Source organism: Megalobrama amblycephala, linkage group LG19 (assembly GCF_018812025.1).
Source record: "Megalobrama amblycephala isolate DHTTF-2021 linkage group LG19, ASM1881202v1, whole genome shotgun sequence".
Lineage (NCBI taxonomy): Eukaryota > Metazoa > Chordata > Actinopteri > Cypriniformes > Xenocyprididae > Megalobrama > Megalobrama amblycephala.
The window spans coordinates 24346507-24371218 of record NC_063062.1 but is presented as its reverse complement, the minus strand read 5'-3'; the positions used below and the strand labels follow the sequence as shown (position 1 = coordinate 24371218).

The 24712-nt window shown below is 38.2% G+C and overlaps 1 long non-coding RNA gene across 1 annotated transcript; it reads right to left on the bottom strand.

Moving 5' to 3' along the window:
- Positions 1-14528: 14528 nt before the first annotated feature.
- LOC125254775 lies at positions 14529-22597 on the bottom strand. The gene is made up of 3 exons (XR_007181735.1): positions 21907-22597; positions 16972-21351; positions 14529-16804 (listed from the first exon to the last, which is right to left on the bottom strand). It is a non-coding gene; the product is annotated as an uncharacterized LOC125254775 (long non-coding RNA).
- Positions 22598-24712: the final 2115 nt, after the last annotated feature.

Here is a 24712-nt window from a genome sequence, read left to right as displayed (position 1 = left end):
TTTACATTTCCACCGAAGCACATGTAACGACTAATGGTAAGGGGCATGGTGTTTCCGGATGCTTCAGCGAATCACAATACACTGGGCCATTTAACCAATCTGAGCACATTGCGTATTACAGAGGGAGTGGCTTCATAGAACCAGGAAGTCAAACGAGCCATTCAAATGACAGTGGAAACAGAGGTGTAGAATAAACGTAAAATATATGAAAAATATGGCTTTTTTAAAGGTGCCCTAGAATTAAAAATTGAATTTACCTTGGCATAGTTAAATAACAAGAGTTCAGTACATGGAAATGGCATACAGTGAGTCTCAAACACCATTGTTTCCTCATTGTTTAAAAGACTTCTGAAGAACAGGCGAATCTCAACATACTGTAACACCGACTGTTTCGTAACAGTCGGGATCATTAATATGTACGCCCCCAATATTTGCATATGCCAGCTCATGTTCAAGGCATTACACAAGGGCAGAACATCTGGATGTGCACAGCCGAATCATCAGACTAGGTAAGCAAGCAAGGACAATAGCGAAAAATGGCAGATGGAGCAATAATAACTGACATGATCCATGATATCATGATATTTTTAGTGATATTTGTAAATTGTCTTTCTAAATGTTTTGTTAGCATGTTGCTAGTGTACTGTTAAATGAGGTTAAAGTTACCATCGTTTATTACTGTATTCACAGAGACAAGACTGTCGTTATTTTCAATTTTAAACTTGCAGTCTGTATAATTCATAAACAACTTCATTCTTTATAAATCTCCCCAACAGTGTGTAATGTTAACTTTAGCCACGGAGCATACTATCAAACTCATTCAGAATCAAATGTAAACATCCAAATAAATATCATACTTGCGCGATTAGACATGCTGCATGACGAACAATTTGTAAAGATCCATTTTGAGGGTTATATTAGCTGTGTAAACTTTGTTTATGCTGTTTAAGGCAAGCGCGAGCTCCGGGGCGGGGAGCATGAGAATTTAAAGGGACCGCAGCCTGAATCTGCGCATATTTAATGATGCCCCAAAATAGGCAGTTAAAAAAAATGAATAAAAAAAAAAATCTATGGGGTATTTTGAGCTGAAACTTCACAGACACATTCAGGGGACACCTTAGACTTATATTACATCTTTTAAAAAAGATGTTCTATGGCACCTTTAAAAAACGAAGCATTAAGACATGTTAAACTGCACCCCAAAAGCATAATCAAGCCTAGAAAAAAAACACTGAACCACCCGTTTAAAATATATTAAAGGGTTCAACCCAAAGATGAAAGTACTGTCATTAATTACTCACCCTCATGTTGTTCCACACCTGTAAGACCTTTGCTCATCTTCAGAACACAAATTTAGGTGTTTTTGATGAAATTCGAGAGGTATATGACTCATCCATAGACAGCAATTTAACCACCACTTTCAAGGTCCAGAAAGGTACTAAAGACATCATTAAAATAGTCCAAATGACTGCAGTGGTTCAACCTTAATTTTATGAAGCAACGAGAATACTTTTTATGCGCAAAAACAAAACAAAAATAACGACTTTATTCAACAATATCTCCTCTTCTGTGTCAGTCTTCTACGCTGTTTCCATCCAGCACTTCCAAGTACTATGTCCGAACACCAGCTCAGTATTGTCCGGCGCTGTTCACGTGAGCAGCACGACGCATGTGTGTGATTCTGACACAGGATTTGAGCCAGAGATTTATTTAGTTTCTTAGATTTATTTATTTACAGAGATTTATTTAGACATGAATAGCCATCTGCAAAGAAAATGTTTGTAACTGCTTTCTTGGGTTTCTGACACAACGCAAGCCCATTTTTTCTTGCTGAGAAGCCAAAGATTTCTGCATTAAAGGACAGTAAGTCAATTTTCTTCAACATTGGGCCATCCACACAGAACTCCAGTGGATTTCAGGTGATGTCTCCTGTCACCACACTGAGTCTTAGTTCCTCATTAGGAGCGGATCCTGAGCCAGAAAATGCTTCTGCAGACTCCTGCCTCCAATTAGCTCATCTAATGGCTGTCACCACCATACAGATCAGCTTTTATGTTTAAATGAAAGGCTGGAGGGCCCTGTCATTCTTCATCATACATATACTATCACTTAAATTCTGATTCTCTGATTTAAAAATATGTCCAGAAATAAAACTGGGGGACTTACCTTCTCTGAGGTGGTAGATGGGACCAAAGTGCAATACAAAAAACAAAGTGAAAATGCTGAAATACACATACAATACAGGGTATAGGTTAATTTTAAACATGTTCATCTTACATATTTAAAAAAGTTCAATGATGTTTGATGCTGGTGTCACTGAAAGTGAATTCGGGCGTTTTGAATCTGTTGATGCTGTCACATTCATCTGGACCATACAAGGACAGATGTTTGACCCGTCAGTGGTGTAGTTAGTCTCTGAGCCTCTTTTAGCAGCAGGGTTTCATGATCAAAGGTCGGAGAGCTACAGCTCATCTCTGTAAAGGATCCAGGAGCTGTCAGACCTGCAATGTCCTGCTTTAGACTGATGTGGTCCGGGGTCAGGGAGAGGGACTTCCTCTCCACACCAGGGACGAGAGGATGAAAAGAGGGGGGTGGCGAGAGGTTACAAATCCTCCTGTCAAACCTGTCAGATGTATTTCAGCCCTCAGGCAGAGGAGGAAAGAAGGGTGTGTTAGTGTAAATACATTTGTGATCCCTATGACTGTTTGATTAAACATGCATTGTCTGTAAAAAAAAAATAAAATACCTCTGTATTTCAGAATTAGATCTATCACACAAACTTCAAAAACAATTCATGCCTTTTACAGGTTTTCCAGAAATGTTACTATATGCTATGTGTTGAATATAGTGTTTTGTGTAGATGTTTTAATAGATAAAGAAGTTAATGTGGATGTGAACAGAAATATAGTGTTAATGTCATTTGTTTCATTCCTTGTTTCATTTCTGTGCAAGTACAGAAATTAGAGGGGACATGAAAGCATTCGCATTATTGAAAATGTGAAAAAAAACCACGACCAAAACCAGCTTATTAGGGCCTTTATTCTGATTCTCAACAGTTGGCACCATCAAAGAAGACATGCTGTGAAAGTCTTCTACTGTTCTGCTTTTTAACTGTACCTTCTATGCAGTGTGTGAAGTGAGGACATAACCCTTGTTTGACAGCTCTCTCTCTCACGAGGACTGCTCATCAGGTGTGTGATGTTTGACATGTGAACACAGCAAGGGTTTATCAGGCCCATTTGACAGGACCGACTCCCTGAACATGTTTACATTATCCCTGCCTGCTGATGAAGGTCAGGACTAAACAACACAGCAGCATTGTGTTATCTGGCTACTAGGAGCCAATAGCTATAACATCATCTCACACCTTTATTTTTTTGGAAGAGTAAAATTTACATATGTGGGTTCAACAACCAAACACATTATCACTTGTCCAGCTGCATGTGAAATGTGTCCAAAATGCTTCTCAAACCACCTCCTAAAGTGCTTTGTGCGATCTGATTGCAATCCATCTTGAATGCATTTTGTTGTCTTTTTATGATTAGATAGCTATCTGATCAAAGAAAACACATGAAGCGGACAATTGTAAATAGATTCTAAGATAAGCTGTAGGGAACTTTAATGTTCATTCAGGATTGAATAGTAGTGCAGGTTGATGTATTGTCCATTTGGGAGCAGCAGCAGTTCAGTTTTGGAAAATTGTAAAGACGCAGATGTTGAATCACTGAGATGCCCCTTGCTGGTTTCATGGCAGAGGTTGTGATTTGTAGACATCAGACATCAAGCTGTGCCAGAGATGGATCTTGCAGACTCTAGTACCCTTAAGATAAGTATCTGGAGGGTATTTGGGAATGCAAAAAAGGCTAATATTAGAGTTAGATGCCATTCAATTGATTTAAAGTCACCATAAAGTCAAAATTGACAATTTTTTTTTTTTTTTTTTTTTTTTTTTTTTTTTTACAGAAAGTTGCAGCATTTATCATAATTGATTTATCCATGAACATCATTATTTATTTATTTATTTTTAATTCATGTACACTTGCAATTTTTCATCAAAAACGTTAACCTCCACTCCCTCTCAAAACGGCATCTGCTCTCTTCATTACATACATCTTGAGAATGGGACTAATACTGTCTTCACATGCTATCGGAAATTTGATAATTCCCTCTTCTAAAGTCATGATTACGAGCTCATTGCTCATCAAGTTTCGAAATGGGAGGGTGCTCTTGTGCAATTTTTACATAGGAAACTTGTATTTATGATAATTCCTAGAGCATGTGAAGGCAGCATTAATATACTCTACAACTGACTGCAAATTGGCATTTAGCTCTGCCTCCATTTAGTTAGCAATGCCCAACTTCCTACAATCCAATCAATTCTCAAGGATGAAATCAAGTTCCGCCCTACTTTTTTTTTTTTTTTTGCTTATTCTGGAAGCCGTTTCACTCAGATATATAAACAAACGAACATAAAAACTATCACAACTTCTGTTTCACACTGACTTCAGAGCTAAGTTGTGTGATGTGAGAGTAATAATAATAATAATAAATAGGTCTTTAGTCTAAACTTAAACTGAGAGTGTCTGAGTCCCAAACCGTGCTAGGAAGACTATTCCATTGTTTATGAGCCAAATAAAAAAAAAAATAAAAAAAATCTACCTTCTTACCAACAGGCTGTGATTTTGGGACCAATTAACATGATGAATTATAGCAAGATAAAAGATTGTGTAAGTACTGCAGAGACAGGCCATTCAAGGCTTTGTAAGTAATTAGCAGATTTTTTTAAATTAATATGAAACCTGACATCTAACCAGTGTAGAGACAATAAATTATATGCACAGTATACAGAATGCAACCAGTATAATGCAAATACACACAAAACAGTGTTTCAAATATACACAAAATTATTTCCCAACAGCATTCTCAAACACTCCTACATTCCTCTCCTCCCCCTGTCCTACATTGTTTAGACAAATACAGTAGATAGTGCTACCCCTCACTCATGCCATTGTTAAGCCTTAAACTGACATGTTGAGTCTATAAAACAAAAAGAGCACTGTTTTGAAAGTGCCAATGGGCCACAATAGTTGTAGTATATAGGCATATCAACCTACAAATGCCTTGCTTATATAACTCATTAAACTGGGATAGAAGAAGAATTTATTCAAAGATTACACACTTCACCTTTAAAGCTAATTACTTTTAGAACTAACCTATCTATCTCAGTGTCCTTCTGCCTCTCTCTTTCTTATTCTCTTTTCCATCTCCAGGGCAGAATACTCTGTGGCATTAAAGATGACAAGGTCATCATCTCATACACTCACTTTCCGACATGATTTATGAACCTCTGTAGATCCGATTCCACTTTACAATACATTTATTCCCTGTGTGTGATTGACTTTCAGCTCTCTCCCAGAGGTCTGATCTCCCTTTTTCACCAATATTGGACAGAAGAAAGAAAAGTTATAATCTGCATGTATGCTTCACATTCAGAGCTAGATTATAGTTCCCTTTCAGTCGGTCACTCTCAACGTCACGTCGATGACGAATGTCACAACGAATTGGGATCTCACTAGAGAGGCCAATCTAATTTGAGTATAACTAAAACGAGCCAATGCACATGCGATAATTGTATAAGCTGCGCCATCCCATAGTACGGGTATTTAAAGGTGCCCTCGAATGAAAAATTGAATTTATCTTGGCATTGTTAAATAACAAGAGTTCAGTACATGGAAATGACATACAGTGAGTCTCAAACTCCATTGTTTCCTCCTTTTTATATAAATCTCATTTGTTTAAAAGACCTCCGAAGAACAGGCGAATCTCAACATAACACCGACTGTTACGTAACAGTCGGGATGTACGCCCCCAATATTTGCATATGCCAGCCCACATTTCCAACATTATAAAAGGCATTAGACAAGGGCAGCCAGTATTAACGTCTGGATGTGCACAACCAAATCATCAGACTAGGTAAGCAAGCAAGAACAATAGCGAAAAATGGCAGATGGAGCAATAATACCTGACATGATCCATGATAACATGATATTTTTAGTGATATTTGTAAACTGTCTTTCTAAATGTTTCATTAGCATGTTGCTAATGTACTGTTAAATGTGGTTAAAGTTACCGTTGTTTCTTACTGTATTCATGGAGACAAGAGCCGTTGCTATTTTCATTTTTAAACACTTGCAGTCTGTATAATGCATAAACACAACTTCATTCTTTATAAATCTCTCCAACAGAGTAGCATTAGCCGTTAGCCACGGAGCACTATCAAACTCATTCACAATCAATGTAAACAATATAACAGAATACAATACTCACATAATCCGACGCATGCATGTCGCATGCATGACGAACACTTTGTAAAGATCCATTTTGAGGGTTATATTAGCTGTGTAAACTTTGTTAAGGCACTGTTCAAGGCAAGCGCGAGCTCTGTGGGCGTGGACCACGGAATTTAAAGGGGCCGCAGCATAAAATCGGCGCGTTTATAATGATGCCCCAAAATAGGCAGTTAAAAAAATTAATAAAAAAAAAATCTATGGGTTATTTTGATCTGAAACTTCACAGACACATTCAAGGGACACCTTAGACTTATATTACATCTTTTAAAAACATAATCTAGGGCACCTTTAATGAGCAGCAGGTGCATCGCATACTTCAGCTTTTCGCGTCAGAGCCGAGCATTTGTTTTCTGTTCTGAAAGCACATCTTTTCTACCAAATATTTCTACATTCAAGCTGATTTTCAGAGAAGAAACTTTTTTTTTTCTTTTTTTTTGTGGTATTGGTGACATGTCACAACAGCACAGTCGAGCCTCTCTTTTTTTTATGCCTGTTTAAGCGTGACATCAAAGGCTTTTCTCACAGCTGGTGACAGTGTGCTGTTCAGAGCACTGAATAGCTATTATAATAGCTGGTGACTATGCATTGTTCAGAGCACTGAATAGCTGTTATTACAGCTGATAACGTTGAGTGCTGAAAAGCTGTCATCACAGCTGGTAAGAGGGCACCTTCAAAAAGAGTGAGAGCACACTACAGGCTGCATTATTCAATTCAATTCAATTCACATTTATTTGTATAGCGCTTTTCACGATACATATCATTTCAAAGCAGCTTTACAGAGAATGCATGTCAACATTACAATTTAAAGAATGCAGTTAGCAAATAATGTAATAATGTGATGATTATTCCCTGTTAGTCTTGCAGCACCCATCTCCCTGTGTGATTCAGCACCAAAAAAAGAGAGCAGTCCTCTAAAAGTGATTACAGGGATGTGATTTTTCGTCTTTATAAAGATGACATTCCATCCATGTGTTTCTGGATGTGGTCGTTACCTGCCGCCGGGTGATGGTCACGATCGCTGCCTCACGTCTGGGCATCAAACACACGATGGGAGCTTTCGTGGATGAGTCATGAATCCACTGCAGGAAGATGACCATCTCAGACTCCAGTACCTCAAAAGTACACACCTCTGCCTCAATCTAACTCTTCTAAGGGAGCTACTTCGGGCAGTAGCTTGGGTGACCTAAGGGTTACAGTGAGGACTGCTCCTTCAGGGAACCAACCCCTTAGGCCTCCTCTCTCCTCCTGCACTCTGCAGCCAGTCGAGCTGCCTGAAGAACGGGCTGGGCCATCTCAAAGGTGTGCACCAGTCGCATCCTTCAGGGCTCCCTCTGATGACGATGTCGATTTCTGCATCGGAGGGTGAGCCAACTTTATCTGGGGATGCCGATTCAGGTGTGGTAGCGTTGTCTGAACCAGACCCAGAGATGACGGCTATGCTTGCCTGGCCCGCCGAGAGCGTCGGGCTTGAATGGAATCCTCCACCGTGTCCCGAACCCTAGAGGTTGGATGATTGGTTTCTCGGAGCGGTTCGTACTGATTCTCAGTGCCCTGCCCCAGTTCTTTTCTTCCCGGAAGTGCATGAGGAGCTCATTAGGTCTTGGACAGCACCTTTCACTGCCAGAATTACCTAATGTCTCCTCCACTCTCACCACCCTCGATTGTGCGGTGGTCAAGGTATACACCTCTATCTTCTCTGTGGAATGGGCAGTTGAACCATGTCTCCTCTCCCGGGCCTTTAAGCACTCGTCGAGTCTAACCGGGAAGACTTACCAGTCTCTGGGTCTGGGTCGTGCGATGTCCACGTTTGTGGTCCAGGAACAAAGGCTGTATCTGGCGGATAATTAGGATGCCAACAAGATCCGATTCCCAAATTCCCGTCACCCAGACTGGCCTCTTCAGCAATGCAGTCAAGAACTTTGCCCAGCAGTTTGCGGCTGCCCAGAAGCAGATGGAGGCTATCAAGCACATCCTGCCAAGTCAGCTGCTGCCAAGAAGCCACTGAAAGATCAGACTGAAACATTTTGATGGACAGATGGACAGATCGGTCTAGCATATATGGTCTAGAACAAATTCTAGACCATATATGCATAATTGGTTATAATCCGTTTTAAGTAATTATCCATATACACAATTCCCTTTTTGGTGGATGTATATTATAATTGGTCATAAAGCTTTATGATTTAATTATATATATATATATATATATATATATATATATATATATATATATATATATATATATATATATAAGCAATATCACACGAGTAGCTGTGCGATATGGTTGTATATCAGCACGGCTGTGATTCATCCGTAGGTAATCACAGTGTGCTGATACTGATATACAGCCATATCGCATGGCTAGATATTGTGTTTATACAACAGTCCGACGGCACGAGTGTGTAAACAAATAAAAACAACAATGAAGTGTCTTTAAAAACCTCTTTTGCGAAGCACTACTTCCTTCCACCATGGATTCAAATCTCAAGTTGACAGTTTGACCAAGCTTCCGTTACTAATTCTAAAACGTCACTTTAGAACTAGTAACAAAGGAACGTTGAGTCGCTTCATTGAAATTCATTGAATTCTGTACAGTATTATTAAGAGAGAGAGAGAGAGAGAGAGAGATCGCCTGAGAGAGTAGGCCATTACCTGCGTCTGATATATTGCATTACATTCATTCTTCAAGTCGATGTCCATAATATTATATCCATTATAAAAGTCCATTTGAATGTCCACTGAGGAAAGTGTTCTTGTATTTGTCCTTTTTACAGCTATGGGAATTTTCCATAGCATCCATAACACCACAGCGCTAAAACAACTTCCTTTGTAAAAAAACTCTTGTGACTGACTGACTCATTCACCTGTAAGTGTTGCTGCCATCTAATGGCGTATTAATGTAACTTTCACTCAATCCATATTACGCACTAATGGACATATTTATATAAAATTATATATATATATATTGAACAACAAATAAACACAATTGTACAGTTCAGTCAAATGTTATTCAGTCAAATGTTATAAGCACTAGTTATTTAAAAAAAAAAAAAAAAAAAAAAAAAAACTATAGGTCACCCTTTACGCTTGTATGTGGGTTTTACAAATATTTAACGAATGAAAAGGATTTTAAAGAGCTGTGACAAAACCTCGTAATTTGTTGCTGCCATCTAATGGCGTATTAATGTAACTTTCACTCAATCCATATTACGCACTAATGGACATATTTATATAAAATTATATATATATATATTGAACAACAAATAAACACAATTGTACAGTTCAGTCAAATGTTATTCAGTCAAATGTTATAAGCACTAGTTATTTAAAAAAAAAAAAAAAAAAAAAAAAAAACTATAGGTCACCCTTTACGCTTGTATGTGGGTTTTACAAATATTTAACGAATGAAAAGGATTTTAAAGAGCTGTGACAAAACCTCCATTGGATCCTCAAACTGTCAGTCAAACCTCATAAATCCTCATGAATGAAGTGCGCACGCAGTTTGGTCATCTCATCTATGCAATGCAAAGGTAAATAAAGATCTGATGTTTGAAAAAAAATTGTAAAGGGTTTTCTTTAATCAAAAAACACTATGTTTATAAAATTTAATGTTTTACGTATTTGAAGAGCGGAGAAGAGTCTTCGTCTGATATGTCCCGTCTAGTTGTAGCCAATATGCTATGCTATATAAGAGATGTAAGGTAACGTTTATTATTATCAAATTTAACATAGCACAATTTGACTTGCTCTGGAACAAATAATAGATTAATAAGACCAAAGATTGCCCGTTTAATGTACTCAAAATGAATTATATCTCATGTTTAACCACTATACGAGCCAGCGGCAAATCCCTGAATCACTGGCCGAGATGAAGCTGTTCTCGGCGCATGCACAACCCCTGAACGGCCGCTGATGCCCTGGAGCTCGCATCTCCGAAAACATCTAAACAAATTGTAAAATAGGTGCTATTATGAGTCACACATTTCAGGTCTAAACAACTACATTCTCGTCTAAAAAAATATTAAAACAACAGTTCGTGGTATAACAAGTAGTATTAGCAAAAATTACGGTGGATTTGATCGGCCGCCATGATGGTCACTTCAAGCGGAGTGATACAAACAGTGAAAAGGCAGGAGTGCTGTTATCACTGAAATATTGCACGGCTATCAGCCAATCAGATTTGAGAACCAGACAGAACTGTTGTATATATATATATATATATATATATATATATATATATATATATATCACCCATAATTTGAGCTAATTCATTACACTGGGTCCCAAGAGGGTACGGAGAGCAGTGGATGGTGTAGAACCGGACTACTCTCATCCTCATCTGTCGCCAACGGGCAGCAGTGGGTGGTTCAAGGATGTCACCAAGCCTCCTCACGCACCCTTTGCCCAACCAAGGAACCAGGTAAGTAATGCAATGCACACTCAGACCCTGCTGCGGGCCACCTCAAAGAGCCTCCCGAGCCAGGTCCCTATGTTCTGCCTCGCTGCCCCATTGCAGGTACACCTGTGGTCCCTTTGGTCCCTTTGGTCCAACTTGCACTGTCTCTGCGAACCTGGCTAACGCTCCCCAGTCCATTTGGTGGCTCATTCAGACCATCAGACTCGGCTATGCAATTCAGTTCTCCCCGCATCCCTCCAAGTTCAGAGGCATCCAGTTCACTTCAGTGAAAGCTTGCAATGCCCATGTCTTGTGAACAAAGATCGCAGTCCTACTGGTGAAGGACACGATAGAGCTGGTCCCTTCAGCTGATATGAAGACAGGGTTTTACAGCCCCTACTTCATTGTACCCAAGAAAGGTGGTGGGTTACGACCAATCTTGGACCTGCGAGTTTTGAACCGAGCTTTACACCGAGCTTTACACAAGCTACCATTCAAAATGTTGATGCAGAAACACATTTTTGAATGCATCTGTCCCCGAGATTGGTTTGCAGCGATCAACCTGAAGGACGCGTACTTTCATGTCTCCTTTCTCCCTCGACACAGGCTGTTCCTGTGCTTTGTGGTCGAGCATATCAGTACAGTCCTGCCCCAGCTATGCACTGTTGTTCTAGAGAGTCCCTACAGGCAGACTGTTTAGTCTTCCATCACCCTCGGCAGCCAGACATGGCAGACCGCCTGGCACCAGGCCTACAGGTGTTGTATCTATATTAACCAGTTCTAGGCTGTGTGCCCATATGTGTGATCCTGAGGGGATCCCATATGTGTATTTTTCACAATAAAGCTCTTATGGAAGCTCAATGGAAGCTTGGTCTTTTCCTCTCTGTCAGGTGTAGCCTCCTCCCAAACCCGGTGAGAGCCACTTCAGAGATTTCCATATGAAGTACAGCCCTATGGGGTTAGTCCATAGGTGTATTCACCACCAGACCCCTCTAGAGTATGTGGCTTCTGCAGCGTTCCTTTTCCTATGGAAAGGGTACGCTTTCCCGGTGTTCTCCAAATTCACTGTGTGGGCAGTGTCCATCTCATGTGATTCGCGTGACTTGAGAAGAAAAACAAATGGAGGATAACTGACGTTGTCAGTAGGCTCTCCTATCACACTTTCTCCTTTACAGTGAAAAACACAATAGAAAAAAAAAGGAATGTTTGTGACTGCCAAGTTTCAGAAATAAAAGCATTGGCTATCTCATTGGCTATCCCGTTATCACATCAGAGGCAGCTCAAGTGTCGTAAAAATCAAACATGTTATATATTTACGATTTAAGATTGTAGATCTCGATCAGGAGCAGTTAAATAATCATAATGACACCACGCAATAGAGGATTTTTTCAAGCTTAATATTTTCAAGTGTGTGGCCAGCCTAAGTTGTCACAGTTATGTTCTGTTTTGTGTGTTTCTAATTAAGTTTTCATTGTGTTTTTTGCATGTTTCCCTGTGTGCCCGTTAATTTTCCCAGCTTACCAGTGTTTCATTGATTGATCCTTTCACCTGCTGTCTCCTTAGTTCTCCTGTGTTTGATTCTGTTATCCCTGTCACCTTTGTCTGTTAAGTACATTTATAGCTCACTTGTTTGATCTGTGTATTTAAACCCTGTGTTTCCGGTCAGTTCAGTCGTCTGTTATTTGTTGCATATACGGTGTTGCTCTGTTCCATTATTCCTGGTATCCTGCATTTTCTTTATTAAATCCTGTATACTGCTGCATCTAGATCCTGTTTCTACTTATTTGCAACCACGTGTGACAGAAATATATTTCATTGTGCTAAAGTGGAACTATTGCAAGTATATATTAGGTACACTTTAAATATCTTGCATTTAAAGACAATAGAATAATATAAAGATAATATAAAGAGATCATACAATCTTTATTAATAGTGATATTATAACACTTTTTGGGCATAATATAAAAAAATGTGCATTGTGCAATAAAGAAATACTCCAAATGAAGCTTAATTATAAATTTTATATTAGAAAGCCTTCTTGACATATCTCTTATATGTCAAGAAGGCTGTGCAGATCTGCAAACACACTGTCTAAACTGGAAGCGAATGTTGAAAAATGACCATTATCCATTTGTCTTGTAGTCAGGAGTAGACTGAGTAGACAGTAATAGAACAGGGCATCTGTCTACTGTACATATCGAGTGTCGCCAGTGTCATCAATTTTAATGGTTTGCTTTTGATGCAATGCGCCACTTGAATAAATGTCAACATATACGAACAGCAAAACATCTGACGATCTTCACCAACATATTAATCATTGTGCAAACTACTTTGTAAGTTGCAGTAAGCTTTAGGTGTCTGTTAAGCCCAAAGTATATTTCACTTTTTACGTGTATGCGAGGGTCAGCGTACAGTTGCCGATGCGAATTTTGTCATCAGAAGAGTATGCGCGTACTGTACATACTTTTTACGTGCAGGTCACACGTGCATTTAATTTTTTTTTTTTTTTTTTGTTGCAGTAATTAGTTTATCCACAAGGTGGCAACCGTGACCTTGGGGCTTTGATTCACAAGGTAGTCGAAGAAAATCTGCATAAATAGAACAGACCTGAATGCATGCAAGCTACAGCGACAATGGAGGCCAATATAGATGGCAGATTGTGCAAAGAGGTTAGAAATTACCCTAATTTGTACAACTCCAGCATGAAAGCATACAAATATTTTAACATGGGTTGTAACTGCGCTTGCATCAAACGCCTGTGTATGCATATGAGTCAAGTGAAGTATATTTTGCAAGGGTGTGTGTTCGACTAAAAAAAAGTATACCCAGGGCTTAAACCTGAACACATTTCTGCTCTTGACACAACTGCTCTCTTTCTCCTTGTCACTTGATTGTTCACTGCTGTTGGGCTATGGATCTGATAAGGTAAAGTATAAATCTTTCAGAACATGTTAAAGTCAATATGTTTATTTCAACTAACCTGCATAATGCATCAGAATGTAAGGCAAAGACATTGGAATGTAACTCTATCACCCCCATGAGTACTGAGGTTTGTAACCACCAGACCAACACATAAGCATGTCAAGCACGTCCAGCCAGACCGCTTGTCAGTGAACTGGCCAAGTGCTTGTGTCTGTGTTACTTATGTAAAGTATATGTCTGCCCCTTTTTTTTTTCTTCTTTTTTTTTCGTAACTTATTTCAGAAAAAAAGAAAAAGAGGGAAACAAAACAAATGTCATTTGCATGACTGCCAAATAAGTAATACATTTTATGTTTTCATAAATCAAGCATTCTGCGTTAGTTCAGGCAGGCTTCGTAGTCAAGCTCCGCTACCAGCTGATTCGCAAATTCCAACGCCACCCACATCAGCTGATCTGATTTCTATGGACTCAATGGACAACTTGCACAACTACTTCCGTGTTCTGCTCATTACGACTCAGTAATTTCCGGTTTAGCAATGGCTATCTTCTACACCCGCTGTCTCCAGGATCTCCCGAAGATCAGTGTTAATGATGTGTTTCGCATTTGCTAGAAATCAACCACAGCCCCATCAAGTAAGGTGGAGAAAGGTTTTAAATTGTATGCAGCCTTGTATATACACAGATACAAAGGTAAGAAAATATCTAATGTTACACAACTTACAATGCTAATACTGTTAGCTAACTGTATTTGATGTATTTGGTAAGTTCAGCTATCATTAAATTTAACTTCATGTGAGCAAGGATGTTAACAACAATTGTAACAGTAATATGTTGGCCTTTTTTTTTTTTGCAAAGACAAACATTCTTTTAAAGTGTTCATAAGCATTTAAAATCCAGATTATCCATGTGTAAAATCCATGCTATTTAGGGGAATAACACAACAGTGTAACATTAGCAACAACAATTCTCATGCTAAACATCTCTTTACAGAAGTGGAGTCTACAGAGGGATGGTAGGCGATTTACCAGATACATGCTTGTTCAGAGTTGTGGAGGCATATTCAGAATTCACCCTTGAGGACAAGCCACTAGTTACCACTATGAACATGTCATCTGAAAAACCACTTCTAGAAAGTGCATTCGGATTGGTTCAGGAAGGAAGTATATTGTCATACCAGCAGCCTGTCTTAACATCACGGTACATCAAACTACACACTCCATCAAACCCACCTTTGCCTCTGGAAGGATATAATCTTGCTCCATCTAAATGTATCTCTGTTTGCACTGAAGAGGAGCTTTTACACCTTAAAAGTTTAAACATACCATTAGATATAGCTCAGAAAATTGAAGAGGCAACACGTGAAAAAAGCTCTTGGCATCAGCTTTGCAAACCAAGAGTAACAGCCTCCAGGTTTAGGGAGGTGTGCCATGTCAGAGGCCTCTGCTGGGTCCCTCGCAGAGCGGATCATCAGGGGAAGCCGGCAAACAGCAGACATGAGAAGAGGTGCTGAAATGGTGTCAAAGGAAACAGTGGAATACAGCAAGTTGACAAATGTTAACTACTCACCCTGTGGCCTAATCTTCCATCCTGATGCTCCCTGGCTTGGTGCATCCACTGATGGTGTAGTGTTTGATCCCACCAAATATATCCCCAATTTGGGCTTGTTGAAATTAAATGCTCCAATGTCAGAAACATTGTTGACTGCAAATATTTGCAAATGGAAAATGGGTTTCTTACTCTAAATAAAAGTCATGCATACTATTGGCAAGTACAGGGACAACTACTGATCTCAGGAATGCAGTGGTATGACTTCATGGCGTGGGCCCAGGAAGATTATGTTGTCCAACGTATACACAGTGACACTTCCAAGCACAAAGTTATTCGAGAGAAGATTTATTATTTTTACTTTTACACATATATGCACAAATACTTGTCAATTAAACATTTATAAATTAAATTATAAAGAAGTCAGTGAAATGAAAAAAGTCATTAAAAAAGCACTGACTGAAACATTAAATTGACCCCTGAACAGACATCACTTTTTATGTAAATATCTATATCTAAATATGTAAATATTTAATTGATCATGCAGCACTATTCCAAACACACAAACTGCATGCTCTACTAATATCCAATGTGTTTTTATATTCATATGTACAATGCCAGTTTCTTGAAAAATAATGTACAAAGTTAATTTACCTTGCTTGTATCATGGCAGATTGTTTCTTTTTTAAAATATACAAACATTAAGAGTTGTCATTTACTGAAAATTGCCATAGAAACAATAATGATTAAAGAAAGCCATAAGAATTTGGAAGAAATTAGTACACAAAATGAAAACATGGAAACTACCAATAAGAGCAAGATTCTGCCTTATTTGACCCGTCTTAACTAATGCCATGTTTTGATCATTTTACAACAGGCATGCAACTGTAAAAAGTTCACTAATATTAACAATGTGGGAAAGTGTGATGATACCATCAAACAGTTTGTTTTGTTTTATCCTCCTGATGACACATTCCACATGCACTCACAGTCGTGCTATGGCTTGTGTTTATTTCACCTGATGTGCCGGCATCTGCTTTACCTTAGACAGGAATGGTGGACAGTACACTTTGCACTTGACACAGTCACTAACCAGGAAGCCCTTGTCTACCATGATTGCTATGTCTTCTGTCAGTCTTTTGGATATTCTGCACTGTTTAAAGATTTCCTTGTCACTCATTGACCCAGCATAAAGCTGAGAGACGAATGTCACTGCACCATGAGGAGCTATCCCAATGAGGGCTTTCATTGTGCAGTGAGATTTGTAACTTAAGTACATTTCACTTTGGATTAGTGGCGAGGACGGTGTTTGACATCTGAGCTCAGTGCAGTCAATGATAACGTGTGTGTCCGGGAAATCACTGAACTCTTCAGGGAGGTTAAATTTAACTTCAGCTGCTGAAAGCCACACACACACACACACACACACCAATCCCAACAGTGAATAGAGGTAGTTTGTCCATGTTGAAATGATTCTGCTCACTTTGGATGGGTGCACGTGGAAACGGTGTGCTAGGTCTCTCTCCTTCAAACCAACTGACAGATTCATGAGGAAAAGAAAAAACTCCTCGATTGGCTGCAGCAGTTGTCTCTGGAAAGGTAAAAATATGCGTGAGAGGTAAGTTTGTATTCACCTAGGCAGCCTAGTAAAATTCATAATGTATTGTGTTTTGCACCTATCTGTAAATGTACAGTCGCTCTTATTGTGTGTGTGTGTGTGTGTGTGTGTGTGTCCGTGCGTGTAAGTGAATAACCCACCACTGATGGTCATGCATGTGTAATCTCTTCATGGTTCCTAGCAGCAGCTTTGGACCTGGAAACACAAATGATTTTGTGGATGGATGGCTTGATTAGCCACCAAAAGGACATCAGATGACGGTAGCTGGGGAACCTGTTTGCAGAAGCGGTGTTTGTAATAATCATGCATCTATATGAGTATATGCTGTCAACGTATATTGAGCTCGTTTTATAACCACAAGGTGTTTTACCAAACTTCAGGCTTACCTTGTGTAAAATCTAATGTCCTCATCTGAGCTGGCTAACCGCTCCAATCACGCTGAATGCGTAGCTCATTTAGCTGTTTATTCAGCTCTTCCACTTCTTGGGAGAGCTCTTCAATTTTAGCACATGCCAGGTCTAGTGATGATGGCTCGGGAACATTACAGTAATCGTGATCCATGGATGCATCAGTGGGAACGGGTTCAGCGGACACCACCTCGACAGGTCTCTCTCTCCTCTCCCACACACTTGGCCGAGGGGCTTGAATTGTGTAGTCGTTCCAAATGAAGAGCTCTGGCACTGCACCAGTTACTAACTTTCTCAGAGTCCATACTGTCTGTGGTTCAATAATCTGATCTTTATTAAAATGTTTGCTACAAACCTTAGAACGACTAGAACCAGTAAAATCATCTCGCCGTATGTTCACTAGCCACCATTTTCTAAGCTCGGTTTCGCAAGGAAAGCAGTAGAAACTTAAAGTTCCGTTAAACTTTGACGATGCTGTACACAGCGGAACAACGGTGTTTGTGGGTTTTCTTTTGCTGTTTCTGAAATCGAAAAGTATTTTCTTTTTTAAACATTTTAAAACAAACCCAAACAATGGCAGCCAAACTGGAAACTAGCGAGCCGTAACACTTCAAGTCGGAAGTACGTCATGAGGCTCAGTTCAAGTAGTCCACTGGCAACTCTCAAATAAGGCGCATTACTTAAAAGCAGCTTCCGTCTTTTTTGTGTGGTCTCCTTTATCAGTTCATGATGAAGTAACAATAAATGAGGTTTAATTCACGTGTTGGTGAACAGTCTGTTTTAATACTCAGAGATTCACTAAGCATATAAGAAGCTAGCCAATATGAGATTAGCTTTTATTCAGAGATGAGTTTTGCTGAACTCTATAAAAGCGGCTTTTCGCTTTGTATTCGCATATTAAATGAAGCTACAGCGATCATAGATTTTGTACAGCAGAATGTATAACAAATTCAGACTGCATGTTAGCTAATATTACCATCAATAGATCGCTAGCAGATTTTGTGGTTTAGTAGACACTATGTTTGCTTACTATTTGCACCTTATGATTAAATGCAAACAATGTATTTATCTATTTACATAGGAAGTACACGAGCAGCTGCATTTCAGCGATTATAACTGGGCATATACAATTTCATAATTATGGGACGAACAGCGATTTATGATAATGACGTATTTGTCAGCTTATTGGTAGACTTCACTGCTGTCACGTAAGAATGATATTATTTCAACTTACCAAGTGTGCCGAGGCAGTATTATCCAGGTATTCTCAACAAAGCAAGAGCACAGTTGATGCTGTAATCATGTCATTTTGCCAAATGTTTTTATTGGATTTTTGGCTCTGGAGGGTGTTTTGTTTGCGGTCATCAGGTGTTCACTATATGGGTCATTCTACAGAAATGTCCACTTTTCTCAACTTTAGATTTTTTTAGTGTTGAAAATGCTTTGGGATTACAAGTTTTATATATTTTAAAACGAAACAATGTTATTTGAACAATTACACCTCCCTGAGCCATCAATGTGGCAATATCTGTTTTTTAATTAATTATAAAAATTCCAAGCGCCAAAGAAGTGCTCGCCCCCACAGTCATGTACAGAGGGAAAGTACTTTATTTTGAGGTCAAAAACAGTTTTTTTATACCATTTAAAATACAATAATTATACTATCAAACATATTATGTAAATGACATAAAAAACAAAAACAAAATGCTGAATAAATATTATAAAATATATAATGCATGTAGTGGTCCCCTGGAGTTATGTCACTGGTGTTTCCTTTAACAAAAATCTCTTATTTTTAAATAAAAAATGACACAGATGACATCACTTGACTTCCTTTTTCCTGTTTCCTGAAGATCAATGAAGAAAGGCCAAGGGGAAGTCCGCTATCTCTTTTCAGTTATCAGAAATTTTAATTAGAAAATCATAATTTCATATGAAGCTTTTAGTTGAAGTCACTGGTATGACCTACTTTATTGTTAGAGAATTAAAAAAAAAAAAAATCTAGAATATAAATGGATTAAACTACTTAATTTAGTGAGTATACCATGACTGACAACATGTGGTTTGATACCTTGCAGCAGCCATTTTGTAAAATGCATTTTTCATGAAAATTGTCACTGGTGTTACCTGTTTATAAACTTTATTCAAAGCTATTCATTTAGTTCTTTTCATAAAATAGCACTAAGATTACTTGATTCTAACTTTTCTTTCTCATTGTTAATCCTCCTTTGGGCAGGTATGGCTAAATTGAGGGTATATGGCTAAATTGAGTGCAGCTGAGAAGCTGCACTCAATTTAGTATACCAAATGTAAAAATTTAGTTCCATCTACTTAATTATAGTTGGTCTTACATCACTTGTGATTCATTGTGTCACTGGTGTACTGTTCCCTTTCGAAGGAAACTTCAACTCTGCATTCAAATCGCATTGGGGAATGTCACATGTGAGCCGATGTCCGAAAGCCAAGTATCAAAAAACTCCAATCATATTGGCCCGCGAAAGCCTATGACGTCATCATAGTACGACCCAGAAGTATATAAGGAGCGCCTAGAGAATCAGTCAGTATCTTCTCGCCTTTCGGGACTGTTCTGTCTGATCGCGATTGTATGGACTCTGGTAAGGGTATCTATATTATGCCTTACAAACGTTTCAAGAAAGTGTGTTCATCCGTGTCCCAGGTTTTGACACTTGATATACACATTTCTGGGCATTGTCTGTCAGGGAGAGGAACGTGCATAGACAGTGATTGAGGGCACTGTTTGTGTGTTTTTTTGTTATTTACTGTGAGCATCTCCCTATCGGGATGCTCCGTTCTCATTTGGCACTCTTCTCAAGGAAAGAGGTGTCCGCATCTGTTCCTGGTGATTCTGGCCCCGTTTGTGCTGAGGCAAAACGGTGGCTGCAATCATGAGGCTTGCAGGTGAGCACCTTGGGAAGTTTGAGAGAGTTGTATTCTCTCTCGGCTCCCCCGGGGCTGACGAGGATGAGTTGCTGGATGACAATGACTTCTGTGTTTTACGTCATCGCGTCCGGCAGCGCACGCTCCTCTGGCTGCTGTGTATGTGGAGCTGCTGGTGTTTTTGGGACGCACTTCTGGCAGGCTGCGGCTGCCATGAGGGCGCGTTAATAAAGGGGCCGCGCGTGGATGGCTCGACAAGCGGTTTCTTTCTGTCCATGAACGCTGCAGCTCCCATAGGCTTTCCATTCCTTCCTGATCTCCACGTTTGAGATCGGGAGGGCATGGAAAAACCCCTAGCCATTCAGATTTGTATCTGAGCCCAGACAGACGGGAGGGGGAAGAAGTGAGAGTGAGATGGGTGATCGATTGTAAACACTGCTGCGTTTGTAAATGATCCCCCAGCTGCAAAGGGCAATTTACATCTACCCTCTCCTCTTCTTCTTCCACCTCCTATATTATTTATATATATATATATATATATATATATTATTTATTTATTTATTTATTTATTTTTTTTATGTAACCCGTTGTATCGCTCTAGTATTCGAATGAGCTAATGAGGATGAATGGGCACAGTAGCGTGACCGTATAGTTAACGTCTAAGTTCGTAAGGAGGATTTGAAACAGCAATTTCACTACAACTTGTTAAGGAAGAAGGAAAAAAATGTATTGGTACCATCAATTGGAAAAAATAGTTCAAAGTTTGCAAACAGTCAAACGAAACTAAAAGGGAATACAATCAGGCCTGTTTGGAATGATCAATAAAAGAAAGGTTTCCCAAAACACTGTTCAGAGTCTTTTCCTTGTGTTACTATTTGTCTCTTCGATAAAGTCAGATCCTTCCAGGAAGAAAAAATTTGAAGAAGAAAAATATGAAAAAAAGTAAAAAAAAAAAAGTAAAAGTAGTCACGTGACAGAAAAGATTTACTACCCGGGTAGTCTTAACTCAGTTTCACTCAAGGTATCCAAAGAGTGTGGTGTGTTGTATTCTCTTATCTGTATCCAGGGATTGATGACAGAATAAGGATGCTGAATGTGCTGCAAAGAAGGATGCGTTGCGACATCAACTAGGCACTGTTGGCTCGCCGTTCACTCGTCCACGATCGAAGAAGCACACATCAACAGCAAACAAGAGAAGGAGGGAAAAAAACCAACCTGCATAATGCAGAAAACTTATCACTCGTTCACATTCACTTCATCTGAATTAAGAACAGATATAAAGCACAGGAAATTTCAAATCTTTCTCTTTTCTTCCTCCAACTGCATATTAACGTAACTTATCTTACAAAGAATATACCCACTTGATCAACATTAAACAGACTAATGTCTGACATTATATATATATTATGACAAAATAAAAACAAAATAAAACGACTAAATGGCAAACATGCATGTCATCACATACTCTAAATTCTCTTTCTTAACAGTACATTCCCATACAGTTAATTAATAACATCAAACTATCACAAATTGGCTCAATTTGCATCAACTAATGCACATCAAACAACGTGTGACGCAGTTGATTTTAACAACTCATTTGATTGAACTCCGATTGGTTTATGACAAACTATCCTTTATCTCTTTTATCAACATGCATATTTCAATACTTTCTCATCATCAGTTAGTTATCAATCGTATTTCTTACTGTAAACCATTAATTAAACACATATGACCGATTACAGAGCAATAACGGAGGAACACAACACTCACCGGAGTTCCTCGAAATAAAAGTACAAAAAGATGTTTCTTCCCCCCGGATTCGACTGGAAAAGAACTTAAAACAGTTTCTTCACACTTTATATTGCTCTCTTTTAAAATATTTGCACTCTGAAATCAACAATCTTCTATCTCCGCTCTCATTTGTAAAAAATGGCTCTTTTCTCAATTATTGCGCTCGTCACGGAGGAGCGCCCTCTAGTGGAGAATAGCATCACTACAACTACTCTTCAAATTAAGAGTCCATTAACCACCCTAATTATGAGGGGTTACATTTATAAACACTCACAGCGAACTCGCAATAAACACAAATAAACATGAATCATGTGTTTCACATGCAATCAATATTACAGTTCAAAATTTTAAACTTGTAAACTTGTAGATCATTCACCACTCTATTACCGCATACAGCGCGTCTCTCTCATAGCTTGCATATCGCATTCCCACCTTGTCAATCAACCCCCGCAAACAACCACTCAAAATACATAACACATAGGTGCGGGCGGGACTTAACTCTAATGAACCAATAAAATAAAGAAAGACTTAAGTTAAAACCACATTTTTCACATGTGCATAACACTCTAACTTGATTTATGTTCTTAAAGGCATACATCCACTTATTTCATATGTCAATATATAAAGCAGTAAACTCATTACCTGTAGAATATTATTCTACTTGGTTACATATGTGTGTGTGTGTGTGTGTGTGTGTGTGTGTGTGTGTGTGTGTATATATATATATATATATATATATATATATATATATATATATCTATATATATATATATATATATATATATATACATACACTGGCATGAAAAAGTATGTGAACCACTTGCAGAATCTGAGAAAATGTGAATCATTTTAATGAAATAAGAGAGATAATACAAAATGCATGTTATTTTTTGTTTAGTACTGTCCTGAGTAAGATATTTTACATAAAAGATGTTTGCATTTAGTTCACAAGACAAAACAATAGCTGAATTTATTAAAATAACCCCACTCAAAAGTATGTGAACCATTGATTCTTAATACTGTGTGTGGTTACCCGGATGATCTATGACTGATTTTTTTGTTTTGTGATGGTTGTTCATGAGTCTCTTGTTTGTCCTGAGCAGTTAAACTGAACTCTGTTCTTCAGAAAAAATCCTCCAGGTCCTGCAGGTTCTTCAGTTTTCAAGCATTTTTGCATATTTGAACCCTTTCCAGCAGTGACTGAATGATTTTGAGATCTGTGTTTTCATACTGAGGACAATTGAGGGACTAAAACACAACTATTAAAAAAGGTTTAAACATTCCCTGATGCTCCACAACGAAACACGACGCATTAAGAGTCGGGGGTGAAAACTTTTGAACAGGATGAAGATGTCACATATTTTCTTTTTTTGTTTAAATATCATTGTTTTACATTTAGTACTGCCCTTCGGAAGCAACAGAAGATACTTGCATGTTTCCTGGAGAAAAAAAAATTAAGTACAATTTACCTTGATAGTTGAATTCAAAAGTTTTCACCCCCCAGCTCTTAATGCATTGTGTTTCCTTCTGGAGCATCAGTGAATATTTGAACCTTTTTTAATAGTTGTGTTTGAGTCCCTCAGTTGTCTTCAGTGTGAAAAGATGGATCTCAAAATCATTCAGTCACTGCTGGAAAGGGTTCAAATATGCAAAAATGCTTGAAAACTGAAGAATCTGCAGGACCTGGAGGATTTTTCTGAAGAACAAAGCTCAGATTAAGCACAGAAATAGATGCAATGAGCCAATAGTTCCTGCTAACACTAATGTAAATTAGGATTTAATTTAAATTCAGATAATTAGTGAATTTGATTTCATCATGTATGGTAATTTTGTGCATAATCCATCTTACTGCTACAAAAAAAAAAAAAAAAAAAAAAAATACTGAACATATATTATTTCATACATTAAAGTCACCATGAAATCAAAATTGACAATTCTTATTTTCATGGAATATTTCATTATTTATTATAATATATTAATCCGTGCACGTCATTATTATTAAAAAAACAAAAAAAAAACATGATTATATCAGATAGTACTAAAGCAAAATATGGTCAGGTCAAAGTGTCTGAGTAATTTTTGGTCCCAAATTTTGTATCAATTTTACTGATATTCATTTTTGGAGTGACGACTGAATGTATTTTTAGTCATATGCCTGTATATAAGATTAGTATTGACAAAGTTCAGAGGCTGTCATATACGTGGATCAACTTACTTTGTTGTGTATTTTCAATATGAAAAATAACTTCTATATTGATGGATTAATTGCATTTTGAAAAAAAATGCAATCCCCATGGATTTATTGCATTTTGGGGAAAAAATAATCAGTTTTTATAATAAACCTTTGAAAATCAAAATCTAGATTTGAATTTTTAATGTTTTTATGAACAAAAGATGCTATGTAAAAGTTTAAAACAAAGTAGTGGTTTTCATCTTGCCGCTTTCTTGGTAAAGAAAACACATTTTTACTCAAATTAATCAAAATGGATTTATAGCGTTTTGGAACCAAACTCTTCATATATATATAATAAAGATGTGCATGAATCTATTGTAATAAATACTGAAATATTCCATGAAGATAAGAAGTATCCTCCCATGTGCTCGCCTCAAGTAGCCAGTAACACCGGATACCCCACTCAACGTCTCGCTTGCAGCGCCATTGCCCTCCTACGGACCGGATATGTCCGCTATCAACGTTTTGCACATGTCCCTAACTAGAATGGACAGATTTGACTTATGCATGCGTGGACAGGAAATTTTGTAAAGTTGCATGTAATAACATTGA